This window comes from Eulemur rufifrons, chromosome 4 (assembly GCF_041146395.1).
Source record: "Eulemur rufifrons isolate Redbay chromosome 4, OSU_ERuf_1, whole genome shotgun sequence".
NCBI lineage: Eukaryota > Metazoa > Chordata > Mammalia > Primates > Lemuridae > Eulemur > Eulemur rufifrons.
Genome location: NC_090986.1, coordinates 83,509,016 through 83,516,398, shown reverse-complemented (window position 1 = coordinate 83,516,398; position 7,383 = coordinate 83,509,016). Strand labels below are relative to the sequence as shown.

At 39.6% G+C, this 7,383-nt stretch overlaps 1 pseudogene; it reads right to left on the bottom strand.

Annotated features, from left to right (window-relative positions):
• Positions 1–5,037: 5,037 nt before the first annotated feature.
• LOC138382850 (histone H3.3A-like) lies at positions 5,038–5,634 on the bottom strand (annotated as a pseudogene).
• Between the last annotated feature and the right edge of the window lie 1,749 nt (positions 5,635–7,383).

Below are 7,383 nucleotides of genomic sequence, written 5' to 3'. Positions count from 1 at the left end.
AGGCTGAGGCAGGAGGATGGCTTGAGCTCAGGAGTTTGAGGTTGCTGTGAGCTAGGCTGACGCCACGGCAATCTAGCCCGGGCAACAGAGTGAGACTCTGTCTCAAAAACAAAAACAAAACAAAACAAAATTTCATTAATATTATGCTGAAAAAGTTTTTTGTGGTTTCTGTGTCTCGCTCTGTGGCTCCCGTGCCGCTGTCTGGGGCTGTGTGTCACTCAGGGTACTCCCCCCTTGCACTGCTAATGGGACTTTAATGCTTGAAGTTTGTTTACGGCGTTGTTGAGAAGGCCGTTTTTGTTTTGTCCCCCAAGTGCTAATCCTTTATGAGTTTTTTTTACCTAAAAGGAGAAACTGAGGCACAAAGTATAATTTCAGAGTTTACTTGAGCCACGGTGGGAACAGTTGCCTGGAAGACTCAGACCAAAGTAACCGTGGATGTGAGCTCTGTTCGGTCTTTTTTATAAGCAGATTTTTAAAGTCAAAAAGGGGGACAAGGAGTGGACCAATATGAAGCTGTGCCAGGAACTGTCATCAGTTTGCAGAAATGACATTGATTAGTGGTTGGCTCTACACTGTTGATCTATGGGGTGTGAGTTACGGTGCTCAGGGTGTTGCTTTGTTAGTGACTTTATAGCTACTTGTGCTGTCAGAGCCCACACAGAACACAGGGTTTGCAGATGATTTCTTAGCTCAGGGGTCAGTGGGGAGTGGGCATGGCTGCAGTCCTGTGCCCCTCTGGGCTATCATTTAGAGAAGGCTGCATTCCTGAACTGACAGTTTGTTTTCTTTGTAATTTCCCCTTTTTGATCACAATCCTTCTTTTTAAAAACATTGAGTAAATTCTGACTGTGAAGATGTTCTTCAATGTCAGGAAGGCTCATGGCCATACAGTCCTGTCCAGCGTTCGGATTGGGGAAGAAGAGACAGTTCAGTGAGGAATTTAAGAGCAGCAAACAGCCAAACTGGGATGACCTCATAGAGGGGCAGAAATGAGACTTCCGTTAAGTCACTCATATACATAGCTGCTATTGCTTGTTTTAAATTTTCTAGTCTTTGGAATAGTATAAATTTAAGTTTCTTGAAATAAGTAAAACAACAATGCATTCCATTAGTAATTTCCATACTAAAAATATAATAAAAGTAACAATGCAAAAATAATTTGTATTCCAGAACAATAAAATGCCTGTTCCAGTTAGGGAGCCAACTAAAAACATCAGGATGAAATGTCAATCCAGGTTTTCTTAAAGACTTTTCGTTGCCAAGTAGCCCCTTTTCTAGTTTTTCCTGGATGAGATTCCACTTCATGGGAATTATTTATGTACATACAATAGGTGTTTGCCACCACACATACACCTCCTTGCTCAGGTAGTATATAATCTGAAGCTATGTGATTGGCCAGTACCTCCTCGGCCAGTGAATCAGTAGCTTTTTATTGAGCTTTGGTGAAGGGAATAGTTTTATGAGCAATTTTTCTTTTTTTTTCCTTTCTTTTCTTTTTATTGGGAGCGGGGGGAGTCTCCCTCTGTCACTTTGAGTGCCGTGACATCAGCCTGTGACATCAGCCTCGCTCATAGTAACCTCAAACTCCTGGGCCCATGTTATCTTCCTGCAGCTTCCCCAGTAGCTGTGACTACAGGCATGCACCACAACGCCCAACTAACTTTTTCTATTCTTAGTAGAGATGAGGTCTCACTCTTGCCCAGGCTGGTCTGGAACTCCTGAGCCCAAGTGAGCCTTCTCCCTCGGCCTCCCAGAGTGCTAGGATTACAGGCGTGAGCCACCGCACTGGGCCAGCACTTTTTCTTAAGGTCATAGAAAGATTTCTAATCATATGTTGATAAGGAGTGACCCCCACCAAGGGAAAAGTATCTGCACTATGAAATACATGTAGGTATCTTCCTCTTTTTGTTTTTCCCAAGTCAGTGTTTTTATTATTTAGGTTAAACGGCATGCAACATTTTCATAGTAGCCAAACAAATACACTGAAGCTGAAAAGTCATCATACTGTGTTCTAACATTGTGTTTAAGTCTTGGACAGTGACTCCGACCTGCCACCCCCCCAGAGTCATGAGGGAGGACATGAGAAGGAGCTGCCCATCATCAGAATTTTGGGGATGTTCCCTGAAATAGCCACTCTTACATTACACATTTTGTTTGACATGAATAAAGAAGTTTCTCTTCCCTGCACTCAGAGCAGGTGTTTTTCAGATTCAGACAGACCTGGGTTTGGATTTTGGCTCTGTCACTTTCTGTGTGTTACCTTATGTCTCTGGGTCTCAGTTTCCTACATCTTTAAAGTAGGCATTCAATGTATGGTCTAACATGATTGTAAGGATAATTTTACATGAAGCCTCTCACTTATAGTAGGCAGTCGAAACATTATAGTTACTGTTTCTCCCTTAACACAGTTCCAGGCATATAATAGACAATAATACATAGAGTTGCTAAGTGAACAAATGAATGCACGAGGAATATTGCCTTGTAGGAGTCTTTAACAATTGCCAAACCTGTCTAAATGTTTTTAAATATATATTTTTTTATTTCAGAATATTATGGGGGTACAAATATTTAGGTTACAGATACTGCCTTTGCCCTGCCCGAGTCATAGCTAGAAGCATGTTTGTCCACCAGACGGTATGCACTGCACCCATCCCTTCCTCCCCCTCCCATCTGCCCAACTCCTGATGAATGTTATTGCTATATGTGCATGTAAGTGTTGATCAGTTAATACCCATTTGATGGTGAGTACATGTGGTGCTTGTTTTTCATTCTTGGGATACTTCACTTAGTAGAATAGGCTCCAGCTCTATCCAGGATAATACAAGAGGTGCTAGATCACCATTGTGTTTTGTGGATGAGTAGAACTCCGTGGTATACATATACCATATTTTATTAATCCACTCATGTATTGATGTGCACTTGGGTTGTTTCCACATCTTTGCAATTGTGAATTGTCCTGCTATAAACATTCTAGTGCAGATGTCTTTTTTATCAATGTCTTTTTTTTCCCCTTGGGTAGATGCCCAGTAATGGGATTGCTGGATCAAATGATAGTTCTACTTTTAGCTCTTTGAGGTATCTCCATATTACTTTCCACAGAGATCGTACTAGTTTGCAGTCCCACCAGCGGTGTATGAGTGTTCCTATCTCTCTGCATCCTTGCCAAGCCATTCTCACTGGAGTTAAGTGATATTTCATTGTGGTTTTGATTTGCATTTCCCTGAAGATTGAGATGTTGAGTGTTTTTTCATGTTTCGTGGCCACTAGTCTGTCTTCTTTTGCAAAGTTTCTGTTCGTGTCCTTTACCTACTTTTTAATGGAGTTGTCTGATTTTTTTCATGCTGATTTTCCTGAGTTCTATGTAGATCCTAGTTATCAGCCCTTTATTGGATGTGTAGCATGCGAATATTTCCTCCCATTCTGTAGGTTGTCTGTTTGTTCTCATGATAGTTTTCTTGGCTGTGCAGAAGCTTTTTAAATTGATCAGGTCCCATTTATTTATTTTTTTGGTTGCTATGATTGCCTTTTGGGTCTTCTTCGTAAATTCTTTCCCTATGCCAATGTCTATTAGAGTATTTCCAACATTTTCTTCTAGAATTCTTATAATTTTATGCCTTAGGTTTAAGTCTGTCATCCATAATGAGTTGATTTTTTTGAGAGGTGCAGATCCTGTTTCAGTCTTTTACATGTGGCTAGCCAATTTTTCCAGGACCATTTATTGATTAGGGATTCTTTCCCCCAGTTTATGCTTTGTCAAAGATCAGATGGCTTTATGAGGATGGTTTTATGTCTGGGTTCTCAGTTCTGTTCCATTGGTCTATGTCTGTGTTCTTGTGCAAGTATCGTGCTGTTTTAGTTTCTGTAGCCTTGTAGTATAGCTTGAAGTCTGGTGAATTGATGCCTCCCAATTTGTTCTTTTTGCTTAAGATTGGTTTTTCTATATGGGGTCTTCTCTGCTTCCATATGAAGGATAGAATTATTCTTTGTAGATCTGTTAAAAATGATGTTGGTATTTTAATGAGGATTGCATTGAATCTGTAGATCACTTTGGGTAGTGTAGACATTTAAACCATGATGATTCTGCCGATCCATGGTATGATTTTCCATCTGTTTATGTCTTCTGCCATTTCCTTCCAGTGTTTTGTAGGTCTCCCTGTAGAGGTCTTTCACATCCTTAGTTAAATATATTCCTAGGTATTTTATTTTCTTTGTTGCTATTGTGAAGGGCAGTGAGTCTTTGATTTGGTTCTCAGTTTGACTGTTGTAGTCATATAGGAATGCTGCTGAGTTGTGGACATCGATTTTGTGACCTGAAACTTTGGTGAATTTGTTTATCAATTCCAGGAGTCTCATTACAGAATCTTTTGGTTTTCTAGGCATAAAATCACATCATTAGCAAAAAGTGACAGTTTGACCTCTTCTGCCTCCATTTAGATGCCCTTGATTTCCTCTTTGTCTGATTGCTCTGGCTAGGACTTCCAGCACTATGTTGAATAGAAGTGGTGATAGAGAGCAACCTTGTCTGGTTCCAGTTCTAAGTGGGAATGCTTTCAATTTTTCCCCATTCAGTATGATGTTGGCTGTGGGTTTGTCATATATGGCTTTTATCATTTTTAGGTAGGTCCTGTCTATGCCTGTTTTGTTAAGCATTCTTACCATAAACGGGTGCTGAACCTTGTAGAATGCTTTTTCTGCATCTATTGAGAGGATCATATGGTCTTTGTGTTTTTTGTTTGTTTTTCCAGGAAAATTTAACAGGTTTATTTATAAGTGTTATAAGGTTGAACTGCTGCAACTTGTTCACTGAAACATTCTGACTTGCATTAATGCTTCACATTCCTGTGTTTATATTAAAATTTCACACACAAATGAAAAATGGAAAAACTGCCAATACTTGATTTCAGTCCCCTATTTTTCCACTCGCAGTCATAAGGTACCTTTTGACACCATGGGGAGAAAAAATATCTAACGTTCAGAACTACCAATAACAGGAAGAGGAGAATTTTTTATTTTTTTTGAGAATGAAGTGTTTTCCCATTATAGTGGATTCTTAAGGATGTTCTCCACGTATGTGGAGTGCTAGCTGGATGTCGTTTGTCATAATTGTTACACGTTTGGCATGGAGAGCACACAGATTCGTGTCTTCAAAAAGGCCAACCAGATAGGCCTCACTTGCCTCCTGCAAAGCACCAATAGCTGCACTCTGGAAGTGTAGCTGTTTTGAGGTCCTGAGCAATTTCTTGCACCAGACGCTGGAAGGGAATTTTTCAAATCAGAAGTTCAGTGGACTTCGGATAACGTCTAATTGCAAGGAGTGCCACTGTAGCAGGCCTGTAGCGATGAGGTTTCTTCACCCCTCCAGTAGAGGGCGCACTCTTGTGAGAGGCTTTTGTAGCCAGTTGCTTCCTGGGTGTTTTACCACTGGTCAGTTTGCAGGCAGTCTGCTTTGTACGAGCCATGGCATAAAGACCTCCTTACTTACCCACCTTTTCCTTTGGCTGGAGCTTGCCCAGCTAGAGGTGGCACTGGTGTTTGAGAATGACCACCATATAGTCTTTGTTTTTTCTTCTATTTATATGGTGAATTACATTTATAGATTTACATATGCTGAACCGTCCCTGCATCTCTGGGATGAAGCCCACTTGGTCGTGGTGGATTATTTTTTGATAAGCACTTGAATTCAGATTGCTAGGATTTTATTGAGAATATTTGCATCTGTATTCATAAGGCATATTGGTCTGTAGTTTTCTTTTTTTGTTGAGTCCTTTCCTGGTTTTGGTACCAGAGTGATGTTGGCTTCATAAAACATGTTGGGGAGAATTCCTTCCTTCTTGATGTTGTGAAATCATTTCTGCAGGATAGGCACCAGTTCTTTGTAGGTCTCCTAAAATTTGGGTGTGAAACCATCTAGTTCGGGACTTTTCTTTGCAGGAAGGTCTTTTTATTGCTGCTTCAGTTTTGGTACTTGATATTTATGTCTTCAGGAATTCTATTTCTTTCTCATTGTACCTAGGAAGGCCATGTGTTTCTAAGGATCTGTCCATTTCCTCCACATTTTCAACTTTATGTGCATAGAGGCTTTTATAGTATTCATAGATGATATTTTGTATTTCTGTGGTATCAGTTGTAATTTCTCCTTTTTCATTCCTGATTGGGCTTATTAGAGTCCTTTCTTTTCCAATTCTGATTAATCTAGTGAGAGGTATGTCAATTTTGTTTCTCTTTTCAAAGAACCAACTTTTTGTATTATTAATCTTCTGTATAGTTTTTTGCTATCAATTTCATTTAGTTCTGCTCTGATCTTTTTACTTCTTTTCTTCTGCTTTATAAAAGAAATACATGTCTTCAAACTCTCCAGTTAAAAACAATTTATCGGTCCGGCACAGTGGCTCATGCTTGTAATCCTAGCACTCTGGGAGGCTGAGGTGGAAAGATAACTTGAGGTCAGGAGTTCAAGACCAGCCTGAGCAAGAGTGAGTCCCTGTCTCTACTAAAAACAGAAAAACTAGCCAGGAATGGTGGCTCATGCATGTAGCCCCAGCTACTTGGGAGGCTGAGGCAGGAGGATCGCTTGAGCCCAGGAGTTTGAGGTTGTTGTGAGCTAGGCTGATGCCACAGCACTCCACTTAGGGCAACAGAGTGAGACTCTGTCTCAAAAAAAAAAAAAAAATTATCACTGCATTACAAAAATTCAAACTACTCCTCAGAACAAAGTCCTGTGTGAGATGACATGACATGGAAGAGCACTGAGAACCATGTAGTCATAACACAGGCAAAGAAGAAGGGCTGTGATGCACATGGACCTGGGATTAAAAGAGAGAGGGGAAAAGCTGGAGATAATTACCAAATTATACAAGCAGAATTTTTCTTTCTAAATTCAGACAGTCAGCTGTGCACCCGGCAACACATGTACTCTCTCACATTCAGAACTGATGCCACTTCTCCACTCTGGACAGTCACAGATTCATTCCAATAGGAATATTTTTCTCCAAACTATGAAGCTTCTATTTCACACAGAACACTGTGCTGTGTGTTTGGTACTTTTATATAAATTTTGAAACAACTGCATGTTTTGTAGTTTCATTCTCCAATTGAAACTAGAGAAAACGAAATGTATTAGTTAAATGAAACGAAATATATCACCACTTGTATCTTCAAATTAATTTCTGAACATGATTAGATTATATAAACTATTAGTTTAATACATTGGTACATTGTATACTATGTAAATCAAAAGGAAAATTTTATGCATTTATTTTACCCATAAAGCATGTGCAAAAAAAATTAGGCAAAATTATATAGTGGTTTAGTATCTAAAATGTATGTTTTGTAATTGTACTTCCATAGAACCGTTATTGTAAATATCACAATATCCCAATA